This window comes from Theropithecus gelada, chromosome 14, assembly GCF_003255815.1.
Source record: "Theropithecus gelada isolate Dixy chromosome 14, Tgel_1.0, whole genome shotgun sequence".
NCBI classification, from domain to species: domain Eukaryota; kingdom Metazoa; phylum Chordata; class Mammalia; order Primates; family Cercopithecidae; genus Theropithecus; species Theropithecus gelada.
In genome coordinates, this window is record NC_037682.1 from 42,921,497 (window position 1) to 42,938,436 (window position 16,940).

At 37.3% G+C, this 16,940-nt stretch overlaps 1 long non-coding RNA gene across 1 annotated transcript in view; it reads left to right on the forward strand.

The window, feature by feature from the left end:
• LOC112605605 overlaps window positions 1–16,940 on the forward strand; it is a 50,101-nt gene that overhangs the window by 14,804 nt on the left and 18,357 nt on the right. Inside the window, exon 3 of the long non-coding RNA XR_003115535.1 lies at window positions 9,287–9,385. This is a non-coding gene — a long non-coding RNA (uncharacterized LOC112605605). The remainder of the gene's footprint in view (window positions 1–9,286; window positions 9,386–16,940) is intronic.

The following is a 16,940-nucleotide window of genomic DNA, read 5'->3' on the forward strand; positions in this document are numbered from 1 at the left end:
ATAACTTCTCATCCTCATGAAGTTTCTCATTCTCATGAAGTCAGGAGACTATTAGAGACCAAGAAAGTGATGATGTGATGTTTCCTGCTCATCCCCTAATTCAACAATTTTATTGAGCACCAACTATTTTATTTTTCTAAGTAAAAATGCATCATTAAATAAGACAAAAATTATCCTCTTATGATGTTTTTATTATGATAGCAAGGCAGACAATTACATATATATATATATTTAACAACACACATAAATATATAACCTAAAATTGTGGTGACTGTAAAAACTCAAAAAGACAATAAGATTATATTTGAGGGAAATGTAGACATTTTGGTTGAATCTCCAGCACTTACTTCATCATCTCTTGATGAATAACAGCAATGCATGATTTGGAGAAGGATTTCAGTTCAAATGGTGATGACTCATATCTCATATTTATAAATTATTCCCATCTACTTTATCAATGATTGGTTCAAGCATAATCATGTGACTCAGTTCCAGTCAAAAAAATGTAAAACCAGTTTACTGCAGGCATCAGAGAAAGTTAAAAAAAAAATTTTATGGAAGAACCATAACAAATTAATAGTTTTATGGTATTAACAAGGAGCCTTGTGGCCCAGAATTTTCCTGAAACCATTTTTACCATCATGAAGGGGGAACCAGCTGTAGGAGGAATATAATGATATGGAAGCTGGAGTTAAAAAAGGAACGAACTTGTTAGGGTACTAAGTCAATCACCTGAAACTCACCTGATTTCAGGATCTCCTCTTGTAGGATCTGATTTCAGGATCTCCTCTTGTAGGATCTCATATTTCCTGCTGTTAACATAAACTTGAACCACATTTTCTTTTACCTGTTCCTGAAAACAAATGACACAAAAGGCTAGATGGTCAGGCAAGATCTCTCTAAAAGGTGACGTTTGGACTGAAACCTAAATGATGAGAAGTAGCTAACTGACCAAAGATCTGGAGGAGTTGGAGACAGTCAGGATAAAGAGGCTAAGGAGTAAAGAAGTAACAATCAGCTTTTTGAGGGACAGAAGGAAAGCCAGTGTGGTTGGTGAAGTGTGAACCAAAGAGAGAATGGGATAAGAACCAATTGAAACATACACAAGAGTCAGAGTTTTAACTGAGATTTTAATAGATTCAAAGCATCTCTTCTTTGAAAAGTTTAGCAGAAATCGAAGTTTTTGTTATTCTTTCTGAAGTCATATATTTGTCATGACATCCAAAGCAAAGAACACCTTAAATGCTCTCCATCCCCTCAGCTAAGATCCACGTCTCAAATTTGAAGATCCTAAATTAGGCGATTCTGACAGAATGCTAAGTAATATACACCCTTTTGTTGGGCTATAAAAATCCAGGAACATAGGCAGAAAAGATTTGATGGTAAAAAAATTATTGTAAGACAAATGGGAAGGGGAAAGAGACAGTCAATATTCTGACATCCGGGCATACAAACAATTCTGCTTAAGTGATTTTAAATATCCAGAGCCAAATGGAGAATTAGAGACAGTGTTAAACTATCACTGTTTATCTTCATAGTTTATTATTGCTTCTAAATCCTTAACATATTGTAAAACTAAATGCTCCACTTTACTCACCTGTATAACACTTGTACGTATTCTATTTTAAACCTAATTTTGTTTAGTTATGTGCGTATGTATCTATGTCTTTCCCAGCAGATTGTAAGTTCCTGGAAAAGAGACAACTTGAAATCTCTTTTGTATTCCCTCATCCTCTGACAGCTCTATCAATTTAATAGAAACTCAGTACATTTTTGATGAATTAAATGCTCCTTAGTTGCCATTTAACACTGGCAGACAGGTGCTAAGATTCCATTTCTCAATAATTATATTATATGGTGGGAACTGAACAATGAGATCACTTGGACTCAGGAAGGGGAACATCACACACCGGGGCCTATCATGGGGAGGGGGGAGGGGGAGGGATTGCATTGGGAGTTATACCTGATGTAAATGACGAGTTGATGGGTGCAGCACACCAACAAGGCACAAGTATACATATGTAACAAACCTGCACGTTATGCACATGTACCCTACAACTTACAGTATAATAATAATAAATTAATTTAAAAAAAAAAAGAATGCATACTAGGTAAGCTCATTCCAATAGTTTGTGACAAAATTTTATATAAAAGAAGGATTCTATTTCAGTTTATAAATAATTACAGGCTTTTTTTGGTCTAACTTCAAAATTTAACTGATGTCTGAGTTTCTGAAACCAACAATTCCTTCATTTGTTTCATAGAAACAACTGCTCTAAATTGCAAACAACTGTCTAAAAACGTACCCACATTCACATGGTACACTCACCTCATTCTTCAAATATTGGTTTCCTTAAGGAATCAGTTTCTGGCACCCGACATTTGGTTTTGATGTCCTTCCTATGTGTTCGCAGAGCAACCTGGTTTGTATGACTCAACCTATGTAGTTCAGTCTTACCCTGATAGATACACAATACATGTTTGGTTGATTAATCAAGAAAAAGTCTGTGACATCCAACTTCCTTCCCATCTGCAAGCTCTTATCAGAGAGACAGTCAACATAATAATGTCTGCCGTGTGACTGATACAATAAATAAATAAATAAATAAATAAATAAATATTAATGCTGTTGATCTTAGCAAAGTAGCATATATTATGCCAAGAGCATTCACACACATTATTTCGTTTCATCCTCAAGACTTCTTCTAAAGCCAGTGATCCTTCCTCTGCTCTTCTCCACTTCCATCTACAGGCTAAGGCAATGGAAATCGAAACTCAAAATGAGCTTTTTTTTTTTTGTTTTTTTTTTTCTGAAACTGAATTTAAGTCTGAAGGATTCTATATATAAATAATTCACTTGTGTTCAATGTACTGTATTCATTGAGTCTAAGAATTCCTTAAGAGCCAGGGGAATTATTTATTTATGGTATTCTTTTCAGCCTCCCACTGTAATGCCCAGCATGTGTTATGTGCCCATTAAAGGCCAATTGAATTTAAACAAGGAGGATCATTTCTTAAAATTCTCAACAGTGAGGCTACAAGTGCAAGAAAAATCTACTTTATTTTCTAGCCAAATCAAAGTTTTGCTTACTCAGATATTTCTTTTTTCAATTATTCTGCTTAACCAATATTTTACTGAAGTAAAATAAGTCATCAAATAAAATCAGTTTCTCTTGCAAACTAACATTTTTCGTTTTGCTTCACATATTCATTAGTAACCTTAAAGTACGCTATTTTAAATATATTATTGATATAAACTTATATATTTAAAACTGAGTATATTACCATGTTTATCTTGCTATTTGCTGGACATCTTAACAAGTAAACTTGATTCATTTTCAAGCTTTTGAAAGAAAATGTTCCGGCAACTGCTAGTTGATCTTGGTGAATCAGGACTAGCTCCCACAATTAACTTCTGAGATTTTAAATTTGTCAAAGAGAAAGTACAAATGACTTAATGTGTGGAAGAATGTCAGTGTCCACTGTATTATGATCTGCTAGTAAGCAACCTCAGTTCCTCTTCCTGGTTCCAACTGAGGTTAAAATGAAACTTTCTGGATCTGCTTCTGAATATTCTCTACTTTCGGAGATAAAAACTACTGAATTGTTGACATCTCAGTTGGCTCCATAACTGATATATTTCAAACTGTGTATTTACTTTAAAGTATTGCTTTACCTTTACAAATTTAATACACTTTTAAAATCCCTTGAAAATGTAAGTTTAGATTTTGTCATTATTGGGTAATTTGACATCGAATAAGGAAAATGAAATATTTTTATCTGTTTCAAACAAATGAAGATATAAAAGATGCTGCCATTTTTTCTCTGGTTTATCATGTAGTTGCTGTTATACAAAGAGGAATGAATTCAACATCAAACATCTGTACTTCAATGTCAACATGCGGTTCAGTAGCAAACAAGTGATTCCATGATTTACATGAAGAGCTAGCAGGTTTTAATTTTAGGTTGAATCAGTTTCTAGAACTTCTTCTAAAATTTGAGCCAACAATTCTGGGAAAATCATCTCTGATAAGTGATGAAGATAATATGTCATTGTTGTTGTTTGTTTTGTTTGTTTGTTTGAAAGACATCCTGGGATTCCTGAGGAACATAAAACAGCTAGAGTCACTATCAAATCAGGCTGGGATTCTTTAGCTCTAATGCCAGTCCATATCACTGTTGAAGCATTCTCACCACAGATTACTCTCCTGTTAAAGTGGCAATTTGAATATTTCCTCCAAACCTTTTGTTTTAATTATTAAATACAGTTGCCCAGAGAGATTTTTGTTGTTGCTGTCAGACTTTATATCAGGTAGGCTGTATTCTCTGCATTCCCTAAAACATTTCGGTATCTCAATAATCAGCTACTTGGTTGTCTTTCAGTTTCTTAAGAAGGACAGTCACATGTCACAAGAGAACTCAGCCAGGTATAAACAGACAATGAAATCAAAGCTGTACCAACCCCTTCCACCATAGAATCATGGACTTTAAGAAGTTTCAGGGACCGTCTAGCCCAATGTTTCATTTTACAGATGAAAAATTCTGAAGGTCACATTGGTTCAAGACTTTTTTAAGATCATAGCGTCTACTAGCAGGTATATCTTCTGGCTCCTAGACTTGTTCGTCCTAAATCTCGTAGTCCTCAGATCTTCTCGTTGCCATTCTCGTATCCTCCTGTGAAGGACTAGCATCTTCCAGACTTCTTTTTCATATGGCTCCTGCTGGTTTAGGCCACTGGGAGGCACTGGTAGAGGACTGGAGGACTAGAAGAAGAAAGAAGCAAACAGTGCCTTAACAATATCTGTACATGGTAAAGTCATAATATTGCATTTTTCATATATGAGTATGATTAGAAAATCAAGATTTAGTCTATTAATCACAGATGGAAAATTTCAATGTTTCAAGGGGCTGGTTAGGTCACATAAATGAATAAGGCAGGCACAGTAGACACCATGGAGAACACTCAACCTATCTAGAGAAGACAGACTAACACACAGTTCCAGAAAACTACTGCCCTGCGAAAAGCTGGCCCATGCTGCTGACTTCTCTGAATTTTTCATTGAAAGGAAACACCTAGAACTGCATGTGAAATTTTCTTTTTTTCTAAGTGATAGCAAGCATTTCAATTTTAAAACACAACTATATGGACCAAATGCAATTTAACTGTGAGTTAAATCTGGCAGGCAGTTTATGATTCTGGCTTTGGGACAACAGCTCACCTCTAGGAAGGAAAAGTGTATTTAAATATTCACCAAGAAGTGCAGGATTAAAGCACTCACTGGAGTAGTTCCTTTTCCCCACTGCCCTGCACGTCGAATACGTGGTTATTTCAAATAATCATTCTATCTTGCTAAAACATCTTAACATAGCTGCTTAAATATTGCACTTTACTTAGTGTGTTTAAACACAGACTAAGCATGATCATACAGAGTTTTGGGGAGTTAAAAGGGCAACATTTGATAAAGACCATCAAACTGAGTTGCCAAAAAACCAAACAAATCCTGCTGTAAGTACATGGCATACCTTCAGTTATTATCTACAAATAAACCCTGGTAATGAGGTTTGGGATTCCTCTCAGTTGCATGTTGATGATAGATTCTCTGTGGAACTGACTCTAACCCATTAAGCAAGCTTGTTCCTGCCACCATGGCTGTTAATTTGACAAGACACTGTCGCATTAAGTAGAACAAACATGTTTTCATCCAGTCAGCCATCCAGAACCGACATGGCTGTTACTCTAACAACTGGATATTGATTGGAATCACTCACCCCTTCTGACCCTCCACTGGGAGGTGGAGACCAGGCTCAAGCTGGCTGAAGATTTGCCTCATTGGCACACATGGGTAGCATATTAAGGATAGCCACAAATTTTAAACCATTTAGCTCCTTGTCATGTTCATCCTTCAGGCACTGTCTGGTTCTCAGTTTCTTCAGTGGAGCAATAGGCTCCCAATAAATCATTGTTTATTAATTTTATAGATCTACACATTCATTTGTGAGGATGAATTTGTGCTGTTTTAGCATTTAAAACTTCATAAATGCAAAACATTATAAGGCACACAAAGAAATTTTACAAGAAGTCCAAAAGATAAAAAATTAAAAAATTTTAAATTCTAAAAGGTAGGATGGAGTCTTCCCTCTCTTTTTAATCTATGTGATTGAGAGACATCCACTTAGTTTTTGAATGACCAATCCATTTAACCCAGATATAATCTTAAAAGGCTATAAATCAAGCTAACTGAAAAAAAAATGATATTTACCTGATGTTAACTGTTTTTAATCTGGCTATTTTTAACCTGCTTATTAATATGGGTACCTAACATTTAGTAGAGCTTGCTTTTCACTCAGTCATTCATTTACCATAGATAAATTTTAACATGTGAAATTGCTGGGGTATCATTTACCTGTGTCTCTATGTCAATCTCAGCATGTGTTAGGCCCTGCTCTGTTCACTAAACTTCACATGCATGACAGCATCCCATGGTTGAAAAGGACCTTAAAGGACATTTAGTCAAATTGTTCACCAGACTCCCTTGCCTGCTCTGGAACAGTCTCAAGAATTGGGCATTCAATATTTGCTTGAACACCTCCAGTGTTGGTAAACTCATTAAACTCATAACCATCTGGAGAATTCTATTAAAATATTAGACATATATCCTCTGTTTTTTCTAGTATAGGTCAAATCCTTCTTCTGCAGGGAAGTGATTCAAATATCCAAAAATAGTAATGATATTCTCTTTCTGTCTTCTTCAAGAGATATGGTTTGAATTTATGTCCTCACCCAAGTCTCATGTCAAATTGTAATCTCCAGTGTTGGAGTTGGGGCCTGGTAGAAGGTGACTGGATCATGGGGGCAGATTACCCCTTTGGTGTTGTAGAGTTTTCATGAGATCTGGTGGTTTATAAGTGTGTGGCACCTCCCTGCATCTCTCTTCTGCTCCGGCCATGTGAAGTGCCTGGCTCCTTTTCTGCGTTCCACCATGATTGTTAAGTTCCCTGAGACCTTCCCAGAAGCTGATGCTGCTATGCTTCCCCACACAGCCTGCAGCACCATGAGCCAATTAAACTGATTTTCTTTATAAGTTACACAGTTTCAAGTATTTCTTTATAGCAATGTGAGAATGGACTAATACACTCAGCTAAACACCTCAGTTCTTTGAACTACTTATCTTATAGCAGTCTGCAAACTGTGATCTAAGAGCTGTATCCAGCCTTTCACCTGTTTTTGTAAATAAAGTTTTATTAGAACAAGTCCATTCAATTACATATTTTCTAGGCTGCTTTTATACTACAATGGCAGAATTGACTAGTTGTGAGAGAGAGTGTACAGCCCCCAAATATTGAATAACCTGGCCCTTTAAAAAATAGTTTGTTGGCCACTGTCTTATACCATGGTGTGCTAAGAACCCTCATCATCTGTATTCTGGATGTCTTTCAGTTTTTCACTATTGCTATAAGCCTGTGACCTGCAAAACTCAAGAAGTTTGTGTTACTTGTTCTGGATACATTTTCTATTAATGTAGAAAAAAGTCCTTTGGCTTACAAAAATTCTCCATCCTAAAGCACAAAGAAATCCTCAGTTAAACCATTGAGATTAGCCTGATTTATAGCAGAAAATATAAAGTTTTGCTGTTTTTCTCCAAGTGTATTCTTATTTTACTGTTCCATCGTTGCTTTAAAATATACTTTTGAGTACCTGTTATTGCAGAGCATTGTTCTAGACACTACATAAAATACTAAGACAGGGTTCTTCCCAAAAGAGTTTGCATCTGGTTGTATGGAGGAAAGTATTTATAAACTACCTGATATATTTGGGGTTTTACAAATCTCCCTTCACTGGATTATCAGCTGCATAAGGTCAGGCTGCCTTGTCTGCTTGGCCCTGTAACGTCTCCCCAGTGCCTAGAATGGTGCTCAGCATATGGTAAATTATCAGCAAATATTTGTGGGATGAGGGAAACGATAAGAAGAGGGAGACAAAATGTAATCAAATATTAAATTATGTGATAAAGACTATACAAACAACAGGAACTCTGGGAAGAAATACATCAACATGGTCTGGACAGAGTGCTGAATGGAAACTTCATCATGGAATCTAACTTCTCCTTTAAAAATAGATATCTCTTTTACAATCTGCAGATTGTTATTTCTCACCCACATCAGAATCCTCTAGTTGGCTTATTAAAAGGAGAGATTCTTGATGCCTACGAGGACTCCTGAATCAGAATCTGGCTGCCATGCCCAGAAATTATTCTTATGAATTCTAAAATTTGAAAACTACCCCTCTCAACAGAAGGTGACACAGTCTCTATGTGAATACCTCTAGTAATGAAGAACTGACACTCCCACAAGCTTCTGTATTTGTTAGCTTTAGTTGTTGAAAAATAATTTTTTACTGAGTTGCAATTTGCCTCCCATCATTTCTAATCATTGGTCTCAGCTGCATTCATTAGAGTCACAAGAGACAACTTTATTTTTTCTCTTGCATATGACAACTCTTCAAATGTGGAGAGTTCTATTAAATGTCTTCTCCTAAATCAACATGACTTAGATGCTCTTATCTTTATAGTTGTTGTTCACTAGCAGAACTTCCCGAGATCTATCAGTTACCCCAACATTCTGCTGAGGTGCCAGAGGAACCCGGCACTCAGAGCCAAGTAAGTGGTTTGGGAATCTGCAGATGAATCTCTTTTCCTTCTATACCAAATGAAACAGTCTGCCACAACCCATTCATCATTCACACCTGAAGCCAGAGTGTGCACTTCCCCCTCTAGCCCTTTATGTTCAGTCTCAGCAGACTCATTGGAAGGGGTTGAGGAGAGACATGTTCATAGATTGTGGATTCCCATCTCTACACCATTCTTAACACTCCTGTCAAGTTCCATATTTCCCAACATCCATCTTAAAATGTGTCTCCCAGAACAGACTAATGTAGAGGTCAAGGTCTAAGTCAGAGTTAGACTTCACCACTAATTAGCTGTGCAACATTGGGTGATTATTGTTTAAATTCTTTTACCCTCCATTTGCTTAATCTATAAAATAGAAATAATAGCACTGCTTCATATGGTTGTAAGAATTTAATGTGGTAAAGCAATCAACACAGTACCTGGTGGTATATAGTAGGAAATATAGGTAAAGCAATCAACATAGTACCTGGTGGTATACAGTGAGTTTTCAATAAATGTCAGCCATTATTACTACCTTCTTGGTAGAATGAGACTATTACACCCCAGCAATCCTGTGAGTGTTGTAATATTTCTATTTACATTTCTGTCTCTTTGTGCAGATGATTAACACAGGCAGGGGCCACATCTGACTTATCTCTAGCTCCAGGTACTAAAGAGCCACTGGGGAGAGCTCAGTCACGTAATCGAACACTACCTAAGTTTTCAACCTCTCCAGTATTTTGCATATTACCAACCCCCTACTTTGTGCTTCTAAACTAGGCCAACCTAATACATGCAACTCTGTGGGCAATCAATTTTAGAAAGCCACCATCACAACAGCCTCTTCTTCATAATTGTCTGAAATCCAGCTTCCCTGCCCCTGCCCTTGAGCCTATGCTGAGTCCATCTCCCTGTCTTACACCTGATCCCCTGGCTTGGTCACAAATTTTTACTTACATGCTCACTTATGGACATACGGACTAGATTTGAGCTTGCTCTCTGACTTGCCCATATTCTGACCCTTATGAGTAGCCATGCTGGTTTCCTGAGTTGCAAACTCCCAAGCCTAGAGCAGTACCCTGTGTTGGACGTCTGGCCAGCACTCCAGTCATGCCTGCCCTATCATCCCAGAGAAAAGCAGTCAGAGAATAAGAAAGATGCCACAATACAGGGTTTGCTACACATCAGACTGATCTGGCTCACCATGTCATTTTAGTTTCAACTCTTTTGCTTTGCAGACAAAGGGTAAGAGCAACACATCATTAATATGTTATTGCACTATCAGTGATGAGGTGCTAATAAAGTTAGTTCAACAAGACATGGGTTACACATAAGTAGGTCCCAGAAAATTTTATCAGCATCAGCTCTGGAAGTCAGGATGATGATGACATCAGGTCTTAAAAGCAAACTGCAGGGGCTGAATCTGACCTCCTTTGCCTTTGTGGCGGTGGCTCAACACCCAATCAATCTTACAACAGCAGTGTGATGCTTTGCGCAAAAGAGGCTGGCGCAATTCAGCTGAGTGGGCGGGTTGATGGAAAGTGACTCTGGCATTGCTGAGTTCAAAAGGAATTAAGGATTCATGAGAACGCTGCACAGGCAGGCAAGCATAGATCCCCGGATGAATGCTGAATGAGTCACAAGGGAGACCTGGCTGGGCTTCGAATCCCAAATAAGCAAGGAATTGCTTTTTGATGATGCCTAACTATAAATATCATCACCTCAGAAAACCAGGTTCTCCTCTTACAGTGTCAGGAATCAGCAAAGAGGACTACAAGACCAAATGTGTATGTTATTGACAAACGTAATGCTTTACATAAAGAACACTGCCACTCTAAAACCAGTTGTGAAGCAATTTTGAATTTTTCTTAATATTTTAATTGTACTTTAATCAGAGTAAAAAATCATGGGTGGAATTCAAAAATGTTCATTTTTGGGGGCCACTTCACTGGCAATATAATTACAAGCATTTTCTCTGGTCCTAATCTGGGTTTGGTTATGAAATTGCTAATGTCTAAGTATCACATATCATAAAAATGAGTGTGTTTCAGGTTTGCCTGCCACTTTTTCACTCCAACTCCTTACATTTTTTTGAATTTCTTTCTTTTGACCTCGGATGGAAAACAAAGAAACAAAAATTGTATTTTTTTGCCAAAATTTTCCAAAAAGCATTGAAAAAAATGTGTCCAAAATCCTTGGGTTTTAAATACTTGTCTCTGTTGTGCTTGTCACCAGCAGCTCTTGTGGAATCCCTCACTGCAGGACTTGATGAATTAGTGCAGACCTTGCTCACAATCAGGAAAGGTGTTAAGGGCTGTATCCTTGTGACTTATTCAATTCTGCAAGGGTGGATGGGCCTTATTTTCAGCAAAGCTGGGCCCACATAATTGTCACAATAGAGGAAGTCAATATCCTGCTTAACATCCAATATGGTTCTGTATTCATCAAATGACTGGGATAGGGTGATGTGTGTCAACACTGGAGCTCTATGTATAATTTTTTAAGTATATACAGAGACACATACGTACATAAACCTGATACACCACCATATTCTCACCATTGTGCCTTCAATATAACGTGTCAAACAATGGGACTTAATTTAGGGGTTAATAAATTATGTATGTAGAGACCTGGATCAACATGGCTATACTCAACCGTAATGTTCACCAAGCTGATTAAACCAAGGCAGGTCTGAGCTCTAGACTACGTGACCAGAATTCCATGAACAGGGTCCCTGCATCATCTGGGAAGAATTCATCTACTTTCCCTGCTCTCTTCCAATTTCTGACTGTTCTTTCTGTAGTTATTTGTCAATTAAAAGGAAGGAGACAGTGTTGCTGCTACACTGTGTTGCTATCTTCACTAACATCTACTAAGAAAATTCCAGCACCTTGCCTGAAAAATGCAAATAAATATTGTATCATTTTGATTAATCACAGTAATATATACAGACCACTCAACTTTTTAAAAAAAAGAATCACTGGCTTTTCAGGACTTTCTGGGAGTTTTTATTGTTTTCCTTCATTTTACGGTAATGTAAAGGAGAATCGTGCTACAAAAATCTAATACTTATCTTTTCTTTGAATGTAATTTATACCATCTAAACTCCTCTTTGATACTTTAAAATTACTCTGTTGGCTCCTCATCTGGGATTTTTATAGTATAAATAAAATGTTCTCTGCATTAAGACTTAGGTATATAAATAAATAAATTTATACATTCCTTTCTCTGAAAAGAGTTACAGATCGGAATGTACAATACATGTTATATTTTTATTCTTACAATCTTCTCTCACAACATGCCTATACATTGTACATTAAAACCAGGTTTGGGCCCTGCTAAACTTCATCTGTGCATGTGACATATATTAATGTAAAAATTTTATTATTTCCCTCATAATAGAAGCACTTGAAAATTTGCTTAGAATCTCCAGAAGCAAATAATAGAAAAATTGGTATCTAACAAAGTTGGGGGAGTATCAGAATAGCATTAAAGGCCTTTTTGAGTTTTAACAAAAGAAAGAAAGGAAAGAGAGAAAGAAAGAAAGAAAGAAAGAAAGAAAGAAAGAAAGAAAGAAAGAAAGAAAGAAANAGGAAGGAAGGAAGGAAGGAAGGAAGGAAGGAAGGAAGGAAGGAAGGGAGGGAAAGAAAGAAAGAAAAGGAGGGAAGGGAAGGGAAGGGGAGGGCAGGGGAGGGGAGGGGAAGGGAGGGAAGGAAAGGGAAGGGAAAGAGAGAGAGAGAGACCCTCCTTCAGCAAGGTGTTTAGAAGTTCAAGCTCTAAGATACCATTCACCATGCACCATCTGGCCTCAGCCCGTCTTCCCAGTCCTCCCTTTCCTCCTTACCCCTTCCACTAGCCTTCCTCTCCTGTCCTATTGGCTACTGTTTAGTCCCTGAATATATGCACTATCATACCACTACGACTTTGCCCATGCTGCTCGCTATCTTTCCACCTCCTCACTCCTCCTCTACCTATTGGGGTCCACTTATTTTCTGAGACTTAATTCAAATCTCATCTTTTCTGTGAAATCGTCCTCAAGTATACCTTATTCCACATCTCCTACTCACCCAACTGAAAAGAATGGCAATCCCTAGTGCAGTAAGTACAGTTTGTCTGTCTCCTTCAGCCTCTAGTACAGGAACTGGCATAAGCAGTGGATTATGAACAAATTAACCAATTTTCAATGAACAAACCTTACTTCAGTCTCTATGACCTTTCCTTTTTGAACCACACTTTGCATTTTATTATTTTTGTTTTTTAACTTTTATTTTAGGTTCAGGGGTACATGTGCATGTTTGTTATATACATAAACTTGTGTAAAAGGGGTTAATTTACAGACTATTTCATCACCCAGGTACTAAGCCTAGTACTGAAGAGCTATTTTTTCTGCTCCTCTCCCTCCTCTTACCCTTCACCCTCAAGTAGGCCCCAATGTATGTTGTTCCTTTTTTTGTGTCCATGAGTTCTCATCACTTAACTCCCACTTGTAAGTAAGAACATGTGATATTTGGTTTTCTGTTCCTACATTAGGTTTCTAAGGATAATGGACTCCAGCTCCATTTATATTCCCATGAAAGGTGAGATCTTGCTATATAGTATTCCATGGTGTATATGTCCCACATTTTCTTTATCCAGTCTGTCACTGATGAACATTTAGGTTGATTCCACGTCTTTGCCATTGTGAAGAGTGATGCAATGAACATTTGCATTCATGTGTCTTTATGGTAGAATGATTTATATTCCTCTGGGTATATCCACAGTAAAGGAATTGCTGGGTTGAATGGTAGTTCTGTTTTTAGCTCTTTGAGGAATCACCACACTGCTTTCCATTATGGTTGAACTAATTTACATTCCCACCAATGGTGTATAATTGTTCCCTTTTCTCTGCAATGTCACCAGCATCTGTTATTTTTTTCCTTCCCTAATTTCCCAGTGAATCTCTGCTGCTTATTGGTGTTTCAAGTGTCCTTGTCAAGCCCTGGATTTCTTCCTGTTGATATAATATTCACATTATCACCAATATTAGGCCCTCTACAATTTCTTTTGGAGGTTTCTGACATGTCTTAAGACTAGAGAACACCATACTGAGTAAGAGTTAAGAAACTGACAGTCTGGACCTTAATATTTTACTTACTTACTCCAAGGCCTAAGACAACCACTATTTACTTCTGGGTCTCTGAATACTCACTTGTAAAATTAGGAGGATACACTGAGTGTCTAAGGTCCTTTGCAATGCGAGAAAAATCTGTGGCTGGTAAGGTTTTCAAGAGTAGTGCCTCCGGTAGGAATAATTTCAGCTTGATAAAGATTTAATTTATTCATGTACTCATTCAACAAATATTCATTAAGTACCTATTTCATGTCAAGCATTTTTTCTAAGATCTGGGCATACAGCAATAAGCAAAATGCAAATCTAAATACCATCTATGTAGCTTACATTCTGATAGAAGTACAGAAAATAAATTATAACTCATCTATGTATGTGAATGTGTGAATGAATATTTATCTTTCTATAAAATCAAGCAGTTTTAAATGCTGTAGCAGGAAAAAGTTTAAGAGCAGTTTAATGTGGAGAAAGAGGGAATATTGTTCAGGGCAAAGGTAGAAAGATAGATGGACCTATGATTTCATTCAGTATATCCAGTGAGAGAGAGAAAGAGAAAGCGTGTGTGTGTGTGTGTGTGTGTGTGTGTGTGTGTGTGTGTCCCAGGCAGATGGGACAGCAAGTGCAAAGGGCCTGTGGGGTCAGAGTACGACCACTTGCTCAAAGAAGATAAAGAGGTTAAATTGCAACAGAATTAGAGAGTGAATGAGAAATGAAGTTAAAGAGGCAGAGGTAGAAGAAATAGGTCACTAGGGCCCTGTGGGCCATTGTAAATGCTTGACTTTGAGTGCTGAGAGACTCTTGGAGGAATTAAAATAAAGGAGTGACAAACTCAGATTCAACCCTTTGGAAAGATCACTGTAGCTGTTGACTTGAAAATAGAAAAGATATGGTCAGTGAAGAAGGTAAAGATAATTAAGAGGTTATAATAATCTACATATAAAACTACAGATAACTTGGACTTGGAAAGAAACCATGGAAATGGTGAGAGGCTGTTGGATTCCACTCATATTTTGAAGACAGAGCTGACAGAATTTCCATAGATTATTTATGTGCAGTGTAAGGCAGAAAAGGAGTTAAATATTGCAGTATTTGTGGCCTCAAAAGGGTAAGGAGACAGTTGGCACTTAGTGAAATAGGGAAGAGTGCAGGAGGAGCAGGGAAGGAATTCAGGAGGTTAGTTTGGGACAAGAGAAGTTTGCAATGCCCCTCAAATATCCAAGTGGATGTTTCAAGTAGGTTGCTGGGTAAAAGTCTGGAATTCAGGAACAAGTTCTTTGCTAGAGATACAAATTTTAAAATGATTAGGACAGAGATGGCTTTACGAGATCTCAGAATGTATGATATTACTCAGGGAGTGACTACAGATAGAGAAGAGAATAAATGCCCTAAATATCAAATACAGTCCCAGGACACTCTGAAAATAAGAGATTAAGGTGATGAGGAGAAATGGGAAGGAGTGATGAGTGAGGTGGCAAGGGAGCCAAGCCAACATGTCTCCGAAGCCAAGTGAAAAGTGCTTCAGGAAACAGATGGTATACTATGTCCAATGCAACTGAGAAGTAAAATGTGGTAAAACTTGAGTCAACTCTCAATTCCCATTGAATTACTGAGAGTCTTTCTAACTGTGATCGTTGTAGATCCTGAGCAGATATACATGGCACCCTGGGCCAGATATAAAGAGCCAACAGATCCTTGCCTCAAGGCCTCTTAAATTAGCATCAGGTAGGGGACTAGATAATAGCCAGCATATAAGCATTCCTCTCCACCATCATCACCACGACCACTACAACATACACACACATAAACTTGTCATATGTAATTCTAAATGTGAAAAGCAAGTGAACTTTGTAACAACAAAGTGTAACTTTGGTGTGAGTTATAGCACATCAAATGTTTGATGAATTACAAAGTATAACTTTGTAGTACTAATTGTTAATGTTGCTATTATGTTATTACTATTAACCGCTTTTTTGACTGAGTGATTAGCAACCATCCGGCATTATTGTAATCATTTTACATATATAATTTTGTTAAAACATCATGATGCCTTCTGAGATTATTATTAATATCACTCTGATTTTCAAATGAGAGTATGAAGCCTTAGAGAGGGGAAGTGGCTTGTCTAAGGTCACATGGCAAGCAACTGGCAGATTCTGTTTCAAAACCAAAAGTCTGCTTCTAGGTCTCTCAGCCAAGAAATAAGAATGGGAATGTTCAGGTCTCCTAAATGCCCTGTTCTTTGGATAATGCATGTATTTTCAACTGTCTATTACCAAGTTTTCTTCTTTGTGATTCCCAATAGGGATGGGTAATCTGGAACTAATTCCAGAAGTTTTCTGATGTTTAAAATACAGGCAATAGCTAGCTTTGCCATCCTTTCTTAGACAGTTAGTCATTGCTGAAACAAAGTATTCCATGGTTAGACTGACCCATGAGTAGCCAAGGGACATTTGAGTGGTAGCCTTCCATTCCCTCAAGACTGTAAAGCTGACCTAAATAAAGTTACTAGCTATCATTTCTAGAATTACATGACCATGTTTCCCAGCCTCCGAGTTTACTTTTAAGAAATAATACTCCAGAGGTTAGATATCAGACCTCTAAGGACCGGGCAGTAGTTGGAAATTTACTATGATCAAGTATTGATTTGGTAAGATATGATAGAATCCTTTTTCTTAAGTGATTAGTGGTTGAGATGCCTACTTTGAAAATAAACAACAATCCATACAGCAGAAATGCCAAGCCATTTGTTAGAGAGGGAAAGGAATCACTCAAATCCCTTAGTAGACAGAAAGAACTTTAAAATGTCTACACTATTAAAAAACTGATTTAGAGCACCTTTCCCCCCAAAAAAGACATAAGTTCAGACTATCAGTTTACCCCTTTGTATGCTAAAAAATATATATTCTTGGAAAATCTTATTTCATGGAGAATATAGTGAAATGACACTAAACTCCATGTTTGATGAATGCCAAAATGCTGTTCTTGGACTGTTTCCATTATTCTTTATGCTCTTCCATTTCCTATGACAACCTTGTTCAGGTAAACCTTTGAAGTATTAGAGAAGAGAAAGAACAGCTGACTCATTCTCAGCAAGGCAAGTATGGCCTGAAATTGAATTTCCTAACAATGTGATAGATTGTACTGAGTCATCCATATGCTCATCTGGT